Here is a 13725-nt window from a genome sequence, read left to right as displayed (position 1 = left end):
TTTTTTTTTGACAGTGTCTCACTCTATCACCAGGCTGGACTGCAGTGGTGTGATCTCGGCTCACTCCAACCTCTGCCTCTGGGTTCAAGCGATTCTCCTGCCTCAACCTCCCAAGTAGCTGGGACTACAGGAACTCAACACAACGCCCAGCTAATTTTTGTATTTTTAGTAGAGACGGGGTTTCACTATGTCAACCAGGATGGTCTTGATCTCCTGACCTCGCAATCCACCTGCCTAGGCCTCCCAAAGTGCTGGGATTGCAGGTGTGAGCCACTGTGCCTGGCCCAGCTGACATTTATTTTCTAGCAAGAGTTTCTCATCAATGAAGGATGCTGCATTGATGTACATTCTACAGCAAGTGTCTCATTTTGTAACCAATCTATACTTTAAGGAGCACTTATCCTGAGGACCTATAGCCTCCCTGGTATATAGCTGGGGAGTGGAAATTGTTCTGGGCTTGAAGGCAGAAACCCTGATGCCAGTTTTAGCTCCGTCACTGGAAGGCAAAGTAACTTCGGATAGGCCATGTAAACTCTGAACCTGTAATTATTCATCTGTAAGATGGAAATAATCACCTCTCTCTCCTTCCTTCTTCCCACCGTGAGTTTCATGTGCACTAGGGGGCTGCAACAGTGCCAGGAGGTACTTTGAGGTCTCTCTACCTGGGAGAGTAAGTCAAATCAGCCTCTGGGGTCATTTAATATAAGCAGCTCTCCAGAGCTTCAGACAGAGCTCTCCAGCAGAGTTAAGAAGAATGAATCTTGCTATTAGCTTCCTGCATACAAAATCCAGACGTTGTGACTCCCACTCTCAGGTTAAATAGAGGTAACCAAAGGCAGCCAAAGTCATCATTCATTCTCTTTCAAATAATGTTTTGTGTTCGAGCTAAGTGCCTTCCACTTAAAGGGTACTTTGTAATTTGAGGCATGGCAATGGCATTGGCCACCCATTACCTAAAATCTTCCCAAATGTACAAACATTATTAGTACAAGCGTGGAACAGAAAGAAAATAATATAATGCAGCTGGTGGATAATGGGGAGGACATTGAGGCTCAAAGCACCAAGTACATCCTCCTAGGCAATCAGCCAATCCAAGAAAACATTGGGCCCATCCTGTCACCAAAGCACTAAGGTAGTTCTTGGAATCAGTAATATTGCAGCACTAATGGCTTCAAAAAGTACATTTTCTCCCAAATCATTAACCCCCAGAAAAAGAACTGCATGGACCTCTTTACTGCTTAAACACACTCATTAGGTAAAATGTACAAGTTAGCCTCCTAAGAAGGCCATAATCTGAGTACATGAGTTCGTTCCCTTCCACCCTCCTACACTCCAGAAGTCCTCTACCTGGCAACAACTGTCAATTCTTTGCTAGGCAACCGCTTGGAGCTACGTGACAACATCGCTGTTTATACTCTCAGGTTCTCTACTGCCCACTAGCTGAGGGATTCAGCCAGCTAACAGAGAGAGAGAGAGGCCAGACACAGGGGGAAAGAGGAATTGTAAAGATGCTTCTTCTGCTTCTGCTGCTGCTGTTGCTGCTCAGGAAAAGGTGGATGGTTTTCAATAACAAACTAATAACCTGTTGACATAGTATGTCAAACTCCATGGAGGGATTTTTAAATATACAGTCTCATTTGATCCTGACAAAAGTGCTATTATTAATCTCATCCGAAAGGTTAGGAAACAGAGACAAGGAAGGTAAATAAATTACCTAAGGTCACGTAACTAGTGAGTAGCTTAGCCAGAATTAGAAAGTAGATCCCTGACCCCAAGTCCAGGGCTCTTTCCACTAGACCGTGTTTATCAATATTTGTCCTCATGTAAGGTCTTCAGTGACTATCCAAAGGCAAACCCTAATAATTATAGCTCCCATAGAGTAAGTGCCTCTCTGAGATAAGGCAGCTTATAACCAGGGTCTCAGGGACCTCTCTCAGATCTTGCTTTGGAGCCTAAGTGGGATGGCAACTTGTTTGCAGCAACATGACCCCCAGAACTCCTATCCTTCATTGTCATCCTAGAAACTGTCTCCCTGATTGACTGTCAAATTAATTTCTGTCTGCCTTGAGCTCCCGTTGCACCTGCAGTATAGTAAGAAGTGCAGTGGAGCTCGACCAGGGTAGGCAGCTGGGAGAAAGCATTGTCAGTATGGAACTGAGTTTGGCTTTGATTTGGGAAGCTAGGTTGTTTGTATAAACCCCTACAGCCCCTGTGTTGCCCCATCACAGCATTTAGTTGGTTGTATAAATTGCATTTCCCATAAGACCATAAGCTTCTAGATAATATGAACTCTCTTTCTCTTCTTTGTGACTTCAGCATCACATAATAAGCATTCAATAAGTATATGTAAGCAAGTTCATGACCAGCTGGCCAGCTCCTGCCCATGCATTTCCTTGCAGCTTCAGATCACTGGTTCAGTAGAGTTTGTTTTGGGAAAGCAGTCTGAGATATCAACAAATATCGTGGATGGGTGACATGGAGAGTCTTTGCCCAATATGTATGTACCAAGGGTCCATTTGATAGATATTCCCTCAGACCACAGTAGCCTGCCCAAGGCCAATTGGAGCAAGCCCTGCACAAATAAAACTATCCTTTATGCATGCAACCTGACCAGCCATGTTCCTGTGTATGGCAGCCATGCATCTGGGATAGCTGGCTCCACCACTAGTGCTTGTATTAAGAAGCCCTAGCGTGAGTGGGCAGGCCATTGAGAGGAGAATGTAGATGTTTGAGCACTCAGGTCTCAGCTACAGAGTCCAGGGAATCAGGGCACTCCTAGAGATGGAATGGCTAAGGGCCATACAAGCCTTCCTTGGCAAGCTGAACAGATCGCTCTTTTCTACTTCCTTGTGTTCCAAGGAGAGGTTTTCAACCAGGTTTGGGAGCAGAAAGAAGCTGTGGAATAAGACTTATGTCAGGGAGTAGAATGGCCAAGGCGTAACATAACAAATATTTCGTTTTCAACTCTACAGTCATATTCCTACATCAGTGATAAGAAGAAATGTTAGCGTATTTACTTTTCTCTGTCCTCCAAAAGCTTTTGATCGAGTTGAGGGTTACGGACTAATGATTCATAAGGAAAAATTGAGGCACAATTGATGACAGTCTGCAATTAAGTGCTAAATTATCTGGCACAGGCCTTAAGTGCTGCAGGAATCCAGAGAAAGGGCAGTCAATGAAGGCTGAGTAATTCGTGGGTGGGTGGAACACTGATGTCTGAGAATCTATAATATGACTCTAATCAGCATAGATTTCCTGGAGGAGGTGGAATTGGCACTGGACCTTAAAAGATGAGAAGGACTGGGCTTTAAGGAAGGAATCGGCTCTGGTTCAGGGCACAAGGAATGGTGGAGCAAATGCAAGGAGGCAGATGGAGATTATATCCCAGCACAGAGGTCTGACTCTGATAGGGGCAGGGTGGGGTGTACAAGGAATCAGAGTGGTCATATGGCTGGCTGCCAGGGCAGGGATGATGTGGAAATCAGGCTCAATGCCTCTGGGTAAGTGGGATAGGTTGCAGCTGTGACCAGGTGAATCTACAGCTCAACAAACAAATTCCCTTGCAAAGGTGAATTTCCTGGGGAGTCTGCAACAGGGTTTCCCCATTTCAGGAGCTCTCATCCCTGTATAGGCAAAGTCTTATTCAATGCCCACAACAACTCTGGGAGAAAAGGAGGGATTTCTAAAGAATCATAAACTCCAAATACACATAGTCTGAGAAGAGACAGCAGAGTGGGTTAGAAGGTCACCTCTCTCCTGAATTTCAAGGCAAGCACTCTGGGAAGGAACAGAGATAGCAGATGTCAGCCTGTACTTCCAGGAATCCAGAAGTACATACAACTCAGAATTCCTCACATTGTTCACTCCCTACAAATGCACCTGGTTAACAAAGACAATAATACTATCATTGATTGAGTGCCTACACTGTTCTGGGTACTTTAAAGGAAATAATTCATTTCATCCTCACAATAATATTGTGAAGTGTGGAGTTACTATCTTTATTCTACATATGAAGGAACTAAGGCACAGAGAGGTTAAATAATTTGTTCAAGGTCACATGACTAGTAAATGGCAGTCAATATTCCAAACCAGGTAGTCTCTCCTTCACCTCTCTCGCTTGCTTCATTCCACAAGCACCTGCCCTCTGGGTAGATAGATCTGCAATGGCTCCCCAAACAGAAACATCTTATTCATTTCCTATTAAGAGACTCAAGACTCCAAAGAGATGTGGTCTGACCAGAAACAGTGGAGTGGGTAAGAATGTCGTGGCTCAGAGCCAGTGTGTTTCTATTTTCCCACTTGCTACTGTGGCCCTCAGCCCAATCAGCAGCAGCAGAAAACAACCTAGCACCTCCTTGGAACTTCAATCCCACTTTCTCCATTTGAACACCCTTAAAGTCCTATGGGAAGAGGCAGGACACAACTGTGGGCCTGCAAGGAAGGAGGAGGAGGAGACACAATAATGTTGCCAGAGGCCAGGGAAGGAGGCAAGGGGAGGAGAGTATTAATGAATTTAGGGAATCATGACCAAGGGTACAGGAGGATGACATTCCACAGGCAGAGAGGGGGAGAGGTCATGAGGTGCAAGCCTTTTAGCGAGCCCAGACTGAGGGGCTGAAGGTGAGATCAAACAAGCTGCAATGAGATCCAAATGACACCTCAAAGCAGCCCTTGTGGGAACAGTGAGCTGCCTTGATTTTGGACAATGAATGGTGACTTCCAGACTGGTATCCAACATAGAGACACTGTAGGCACCTGGACCAAGGTCCACTGCATACAGTCTGTACGCCCTATGCTTCACAGACCGCTGTGTTCTTACCCTTTTGCTGTGCCATGGACCCTTAGTTGAATGATGAAGCCCATGGATCCATTCTGACAATACAACTTTAAATACATAAAAATGCACAAGGTTATAATGAAAACAAATTATATCCAAATATTAAACAAAACTTGTACCAGATACTAACATAAATGTTTATTAATGCATGAAATCAAATCTAGTGGTGAGTCTAACAACTACTGTAATTTAAAAATACTGTCCATTACAAAGGCTGTCTGGAGATAGCTACAATAATAATGTGATATGAAAATCTCTCTGATTTATCGCACTGGCAAAGCCTCACGTGCTATTAATGCTACTGTGGTTCATTGCCTACATTCAAAATGGAATGAAATGAGAAATTTCAATTAGAAGTTAATGAAAATAGAAATTCATTTTTTTCCCTCCCAAGATCACAGGGGTCTTGTTTGATGGGCAATGGAAATTCATTAGTCTTGGGACCAGATGACTAGAGAATGAGTCTCCTGTTTCCTACCCGTCATGTGTTTTGAAAGTGTTATCTGAATTTGGTGGTCAACTCACAAAATAACTCTGTTCTTCCCTCTCTCAATCATTCATGAGAAGGTGGGCCTGCTGAGTTCTCGGCCCCAGTTCTGGAGACTAGGTAGGAGGAAGTTCAATCCCAAGTCCAAGTTCAAATCCAACAACCTTCCGGCACCTATATAGATCTTCATGCTCACAGGACCATCCTTACTGGATATGGAACGGGGTTTCTCCTATGCTTTGTCAACTGGTTCCAGAGGCCATGACTGAACAAGAATTCAGACAAAGGTCACAATTCTGCCTCGTTTGAGTAACCCAGCCCCACCCTAGTGAAGTCCTGTGAAGCAAACACACACATCTGGCTGAATACAGCATGGAATGTTTATTACAAAATCAGTTATACTTTTACAGTAAGCCCCAGGGAGTTTGGCAGACAAAGCAAATGACAGAAAATGAGACTGAGAGTAAGAGAGCCAGGGAGAGTGAGAGAGAGAGAGAGAGAGCAAAAGAACAAGAAAGAATGAATCATAGAGAATAAAATTTGAAAGAGGCGTCAGAGGCCCTGTAGCTCAGCTTCTTTGTTTCTGTGGGAGATGCGAAGGCTCAGAAAAGGGACATGCCCTAGTGGGGCCCCTGAGTAGCTCAGTGCTGAGTCACTGGCTAATTTCTTGCTTTTTGCCCTTGGCAATTCATGTCTGTTTGACCAGAGATGAACCAATTGGCTTAGAAGATGCTTCTGGAAGCACTATTCAAATTGGCCAACAGCTCCTCCATGCTGCTGTATCTGTCATAACAAACATGAGAATAAATAATGCAGTCTTGAGCAGAGGCAGCCAGAAATGGCTGTATGGATGCCAGAAGTAGCCAGGGACCCCCTTTGCAGCAGGCTGGGGCCCTCAGGAGGGTCACACAGGCATGAAGTGTGAGTGCAGCTGAGGCTTTTTACATGTATAATTTCCTTCTCTGATTTCCAGGGGAGTTAATAAAAAAGTAGCGTCATCATCATTATCAGCAACATCATTGTTTTGCATTTTCATTACTTAGGTGTTTTTTAACCCCACATAGGTTGGTGGGCCTCAGTCCTTGCTTGCCCCCAGGACCAAATGGATCACTGGGCCAGTGCAGGACTCTGAACTTCAGCTCAGCTTTGAGGCCCAGCTCGGCCTCTTACCAGCTGAATGGGATGACTTGAGTGAATTCCCCAGCTTTCTGAATCTCAGTCCCCAACTTGCAGAATGGAGAACCCAACCTCTAGCTTGTGAGCTGATGTGACAACAGGTTCTGATTGCTGTTCACCACTCTCTCTCTTTGTGTGGGGATTACCTACACAGCACCTACTGAAAAGCCTGCTCCATGGGAATCATACTGCTTTCTTGTTTGCAAGAGGGAACACTTGACAGAGGCACCAGCACATTCAAAAGAGAAATCTGAGAAGAATGTAATTTTCTACTTTTTATTCTTACACAAAAGGGAAAACTATTTACTGCATTGCTCCCCAGAGCTTGATGTCAGCTGGCTGTAGCCACTGCTACATTAGGGAGTGACAAATATGAAGTTTGCCATCAGAGTTTATGAGCAATTTATGAGAGCAAAATATGCATCAAGTTCTAATCTTTCAGGCCAGGAAGCTGGGCAGGGGAAAGGCCAGAGGTCACCTAGCCAGCCTCCTGCCTCTGACCGTACGCATTTCAGCTTTACACTAAGGCCAAATGACCAACAGCTATAAACATGATGTAGGAAGAATGTCTTGCTGGGCACTGCAATGTACAAACCAACCTCCATCCAAAGGTAGAGGTTTGAAGAGAAAGAGCACAGGCCCTGGAATCAGACCTAAATTCCCCTCCCAGTGCTGCCACTTAAGATCTGTGCAACTTTGCATCATTCCCTTTCCTTCTGTGAACAGAAGTTTCTCCAGTGACCTTCAAGTTGGTCCACAGCCTTGACCTTTATCCTGTCTCCTGTCATCCAGGTACCTACTAGAGACTCCTATGTGGCTCACCTCTAAACTCTGAATCTTTTCTTAAGTGAGTCCTGCTTCCCTTCCTTTGCATGCACATCCATCAACCTACCTACATTCATTGTTATAGACTCTGCCTTCCCCTGGTCATTTTAGATGAATTGTCCCTGGTCTCTGATCTTAGAGCAGCCACTCCAATTATGTCCTTGATCCTGTGCTTTTTTTTAACCTATTCAAGGACTTTACTATAGTGGTCTCCTCTATATGCAGCATGTAACTTTCCCTCTCTACTACATCGTCTCCATACACATGCAAACATAGCTTCTATCTACCATCTTCAAAAGATCCAAATATTGATCCCCAGTCTCCTGCAGCTACCAGTTTTCTTAACCCAGAGAAAGCCAAACACCTGCAAAGAGTTGTGTTTCTTTCTGGCTCCTCTTCTGTGTTTCAAATTGTCTCCCCATTCTTGTCAGCTTCTGATCCACCACTTCACTGAAATGGTTCTTAACTAGGCATAAATGAGTTCAATCAGCAAAAGCCCACATCTTCCTGAAGCTTATGATTACTTCTGTCCTCATCACTCTAGACCTTCCAACAGCATTTGACATGGTAATCACTCCTTTATTCTTAAAATATTCTCTTCTCTGGGCAAGACCTAGAATTATTCTCACTCAGTTTTCAACTGATTTGTAGCTCCTTCCTCCCAATCTCTTTTACTGGAGTGTCTTATTCTTTTTGTTGTCTGTCTGAATGTTGAAGTGCCCCAGGTCTCCATTCTTGACCTTCTCTATTTCATCTGTATTCCCTCCCTAGAGATCACTTGATTTTCAGTATTGTTTGGGTAATGATAATTTCCAAATTTACCTCTCCATCATGAAGTCTCCTCTGAATATTGGACTCGTGTAACAAACTACCTACTTGTCATCTCCAAGTGGGCATATGATACACATCTGAGACTTCACATACACAAAACATAATTCTTGATTAGCCACTTTCTGCCATCACTAAGTTTGTTCTGCCCTCAATTTCTCCCCATCTCAATAAAGGGTACCACCATCTACTCATTTGCTCTGACTTCCCTCAAATTTATGAGTCAAACTTGACTCCTCTCTTTCTATCAATCACTTCTCATAGCTTAACAATTGACAAGTGCTATGAGCAATATCTTCAAAATCTAGCATTCAACCACTACCCACCACCTCTACTATCACTACTGTGTACCAAGCCACCATTATCTCCAGCCTGGATTATTGCAATATAGTCTCATCTAGTCAAATCTGACTACTGACTCCAGTACTCACTCCACTGAATTTGAACATTACCAGCGACCTCCACATTACTAAATCCATTGGTCAGTTCTTTTTCATATAGCTTGATCTTTTAGTAACATTGGGAAGAGGAATTCACCAGCTTGTTTGGTTTCTTTTATATCTCTCTGTATATTTATTGTCAGCCTCCTCTGTTGGCCCTTTCTTCTTTACTGTACTTAAACCTTTATCTGTAGTTCAAACATCAGCTCTGAGCTTCAGACTTATATATCCAATTGTCTACTAGCTATTTTCTCTTAAATGTACCAGAAAATGCTTCAATGTCCAAAATTGAACTCTTGATTTTCTACCCAGGGCTTTTTGACCCCCAGTGACCCCCATCCACTATGCTACCTAAGCAACAAACCTGGGAATCACCTTTGACACCTCTTCCTCCTTTACCACATATATCCAATCAGTCCCTAAGTCTAGGACATTCTACCTCTCCCCAGTCTCTTAGCTTTAATCCCTTCTCCCCATCTGTTTTAGCGGCACTTTGTAAGTCCAGGTTATAATCATCTGTGGCCTGGACTTCTGCAACTGCCTCCTCTCTGGCTTCCTCACTTCCACTTTTGCCACTCTTCTGTCCTCTCTCCATGCTGCAAGAAAAGGGATCTTCTGAAAACATGGAGGTGGATAGTAACCCTCCTGTGCTCCACTCCCCCAGGGGCTTCCTCCTCAGTGTTCCTAGAATCAAGTTCAAGCTCCTGAAATTGGCATTTAAGGCACTGCAGGATCTGATCTCGGGCAACTTCAGCCTGTCTTCCTCCCACCACTCCTTGTATCTGAGGTCCCAACCTCACCAGAGCACTCACGCAGTCATACCCAGATATCTTTTCCCAGGACTAGGTTTTCCTCAAATGCAGGAATCTTATCTGGGTTGCTTTGTAATCTCTGCCCCTTATATGTGTGTCCCTAAGTGTAAGAGGCACACATGTACAGAAGACACACACAGTCAGTTTCATGTTTTCCTCCATCTGTCTCCACAGCCCCTGTCTATGTACAATCCTGGCCTGCTTGCAGTTTTCTCACCTTTAAAAATATTAGAATTTTGTTGTCAAATCTCATCAATAAATTCCATATGTATTATATTGTTTCTGATACTTTTATGGTGGTATTAGTGTTTTGTTGCGTTGTGTTTTATGTTATTGCTGTAGTGTCATGGCTGCCAGCACCTGGAGACCTAATCAAAATTCTTTGAGAGCCTGTCACCAGTCAGGCACATAGCAGCAGAACAGCCACAGCCACTGTATTTGCACAGCACTTTATGTTGTAGAAGACTTTTCTCCCATTTTCCTACCACAGGCCCCTTCCACCATTCAATGATGTAGGGAAGGCAAGGGACTCCATTATTTTCATTTGGAAGATGAGGACACTGATGCACTACGAAGGTTGGAAGGGCCACTAATGCCTCTCAGAAAAATTCCACTTCCTGAACAGGTCAAGGTAGCTGCCAGCAAGAGACTGGGCTAGGGTGAGACAAGCAAGGTACTGAGGGTGTCAAATTTAAGGATACATTTACTTTCAGGGTCATGCAAGTTCAGGTTTGCTAGCAGACAGTGAGCACCTGCAGGTGGAGAGGTAGACCCCAGAGTGGCCGCATGGGAAGATAGGTATTACCAGAGTCCTATGCAGGAGGAAGAATCCTAGCCTAGGACTCCAAAAGCAGCTTCCTGACTGACTTACTTTGGGTCAATCCCTCCTCCTCTCAGGGTCTTGGAGTCCCCAAAAACACACAGGGATTTCACATTCTCTGTCTTGTGAGATAGTCAGTTTTTTTTTTTCCAAGCTCTGCTCTGTAACTCTGGTTCCCGGTCCAGCGCTGAGCCCAGAAGACAGCTAGTGCTAGGGAGCTACTATTATCAGCCCCTTAAAAATCCACTCTGCATGAATCTGAGCAAGCTGTTGTGCATAGAAGGTTTGATTTAAGGCCATTTAAATAAGCCCCAATTCATCATCCTGAAGGCCTTTGAAGAAAAGACAAGTGCCATTTTCTAAATGACATTATGCAATCAAGCCTTTTGCAGGCAGCCCGGCAGGTCCACATGCCCATACACGTGCCCAGACTACTGTATCTCACATTTTGCTGAGTGTGCATGGGCTCCCTTTACCATAGAGCCCTGATGGGATGGAGACTGGTGAGGAGGATGCAGGAAAGACACTAGGAGCCCCAACAGTGAGACGAAACAAATAACAGGCATTCTATGAAAAGCTGTAGAAAATCCCATAGCAAGGAGACCCTACCTAACCCAGGATCATTCTTGTCTGTTAGGAGCTTGAAGCTGTTCCTTGAGCTCCCTTTCCCTATAGAGCAGATACTCAAGGCAGCCTTCTAAGAGGACCATTGTCCCTGGAATTCAGTGCTAAGAGCAGTGACTTAGGAGCCAGATTTGAGTCTTGGCTTGAGTACTTCTTAGCTCTGTGACCCTGGGAAGATGAGCAACATCTTTGTGCCCAGTTGCCTCATCTTTAAACTGAAGGTACTAATAGTATGTCAATTTCCTAGAATTTTGTGAAAAATGCTGTGCTATCTATAAAGCTCTGAGAATGGGGCTTAATGTGTAGTGAGTTTTATATCAGTATTATGTTTCTTGCCATTTTCACAGCACCGCAAACAGGAGTGGCAAGTGTGGGAGCTGGAAAGGAAGTTGGGGATTCCCCTAGACCATGGGGTGTAGGAGAAGCAGAGCAATATCTGGAAAATGAAGGCCTGATCTTAAATCCTGGTTTCACTTTCCTATAGCCATGAGTTTTGGGCAAGACTGAGTACTGGACTGAACCTCATTCCCCATCTCTAAAAGAGGTATGGGCTCCCCAGCTCAGGGGGTTGTTTGTAGAGGTTGATGAATAAAGAGATGGGACACTGCTTTATACCAGGCAACACAAAAAAGTACCCAGCAGGTTACGTGTGAAAACAAGGTCTCTTGTTTCCCAGGCTGTGCTATTGGTAAGACACTAGCTTCTGCAGTGCTTGCAGGTACCTCCCTAAGAAATAGCCTCTCTTCCAGCCATAGGCCTAGCACTCAGAAATGCTCCTTTTGTATATTTTAAAGAGCAATCATCAGAGTCTCATGTTCAGCCTGAGCTCTTTCAGATATCTGGCCAAAAGAAAGGTTCTTAGGCCCTTGCAGTTGTCTCACAGTGGGGAACAGCCACAGTAAACCTGGGCCATAGTGGCCAGCCTGTGCATGTTAGCTGAAGCTTACCTGTGGCATGCTGAAAGGATGGGAAATGGTCCAAGTTAGAAGCCCCACATTAAGTCTTGCCTACCTTTGTATACCCAGAAATTATCACTCTCAGGTGCTGACCTTGGATTGGCATGGAAGCATGGGAAATGGTCCAAGTGCAGACCCCCACTTTTACCCTATAACTCTTGCAAGTGGCTGTTTTCTTTTTTTTTGTGAGCTCTTGCCCTACAACTCTGCTCATCCTCAACTGCCCTAAGCCAAACCTCTTCCTCTCCCATGTGATGAGGGACAGGAGAGTGTGGGAGGGGTTCCAGCAGCCTGGGACCTCCTTGAATAAGCACAGAAACCCTCACTCCCACAAGCTCTATTTTACCTGGCAGTCCAGCAGGGCACAGCTCTACTTCCTGAGCCCTCATAAATAACTGCCCTTTGTCACCTCACATTGTGAGGTCACAAATCATCTCCCCCTAGACCAGCTGCAGGAGCCTCAGCGGTGCGTGGGTACATTTCCCCCTCCATATAGCCACACTCTCCAGCCCAGCCACGTCAGCACGAAGCTCTCCATCAGAAGTTGATTAGATTTGGGGAGGGTTTTTTTTCCAGACATAATTGTTCCTTAAATCTTTTAATTTCACTACGTTTAAATATTACAAGTAACAACTGGCACTTGATAAATGATGAAGCACATTAGTAATTAATCGAGTTTTCAAGTGGCTCTGCTTTTGTGGCAATTTTAAAACATATATATGTAATTTAAAATCTGCAACTTAAAATCTGAGGAAGCAGAGACCCTTCCAAATGGTGCATGAGACCCTTACCAAAGGATCAGGCAATGCAAAAAGCTAAGTAAGGCCCCCAAACACCAAGGGGAAAGAATGCATTCATTTATTCATTTGATTATTCACTCAATCACACATTTGCTTGGTCATTAAATTAGTTTACTTACTCTGTCACTCATTCATTCACTCCTTCATTTATATTTTTTTCCCATCCTTCTTGTATGCTTACTCACTGGTTCACACACTGACAAAACTATTCCCTCCCTTCCTCCCTCACTCTATACCACCCATAACTCCATGGTGACTTAGGGATTTAGCTGATTTTATAGATTTTCTCCAAAAATACCTTAGTGTTCAAAGAAAATGATGAGCTTTCATACAATTGGCCAGCTTGAACCACACTCCTTTCATTCAATACACATTGCTTGAGAGGTCACTATGTACAGAGGTAGAAAGAGACAGATGACATTAACCGCATCCTCATCTGGTTTAAAGTCAACTTGAGGAGATAAGCATTTTCACAAATGTTTATATTAGATACAAGAATCCAAAACAGGAAGTACATGATTCTGACAGAAAGGCTGCATGCAGGCTTCCATTCAGTGAACTTCCCTGAGCTTTTACTAGGCATCAGGCCCTGGGAATACAAAGATAACTAAGACATGATTTTGCCTTTATGGAGCTCAAAATCTAAAGGTGGAAAAAGACACAGGATAAAACAATTGCCATAAAATATGGGAGGTTCTGGGCTGCTGGGAGACAGTGCAAAGATCAAGTAGTGATGAGCTCTTGCTTATAAAAGCATCAACCCTGGTCTCAGGTCTTGAAGGAGGGGTAGGATTTTGTTTGACAAAGGTAGATAAAAGGAGAATGCGTCAAGTATGATCCAGGGATAAAAAACACAAGGTATAGTTGAAGAATAGTAGAGTTCTAATTTTCTAAAGCAGAGGAAATGTGTGAGAGAGTTGGTGGAAATAAGGCTTAGTCCTTGAGCAAGGTTTTGAATGTCCATGGGGATTTTATTGTGTGGGTGAGAGGAGGAGATACGGATGGCTTTTGAGCAGACTTGTGTTATGATGACAACTGGGCTCAAGAGATGAATTTGGAAGTGAGATCAGAGAGATCATAGAGCCCTGGGGCAATCAGATCCTTGAAGAAGCCAGAGGCT

The sequence above is a fragment of the Sapajus apella genome, unplaced genomic scaffold (assembly GCF_009761245.1).
Source record: "Sapajus apella isolate SASKATOON/1434 unplaced genomic scaffold, GSC_monkey_1.0 scaffold142, whole genome shotgun sequence".
NCBI classification, from domain to species: domain Eukaryota; kingdom Metazoa; phylum Chordata; class Mammalia; order Primates; family Cebidae; genus Sapajus; species Sapajus apella.
Note: the sequence above shows the minus strand (reverse complement) of the source record.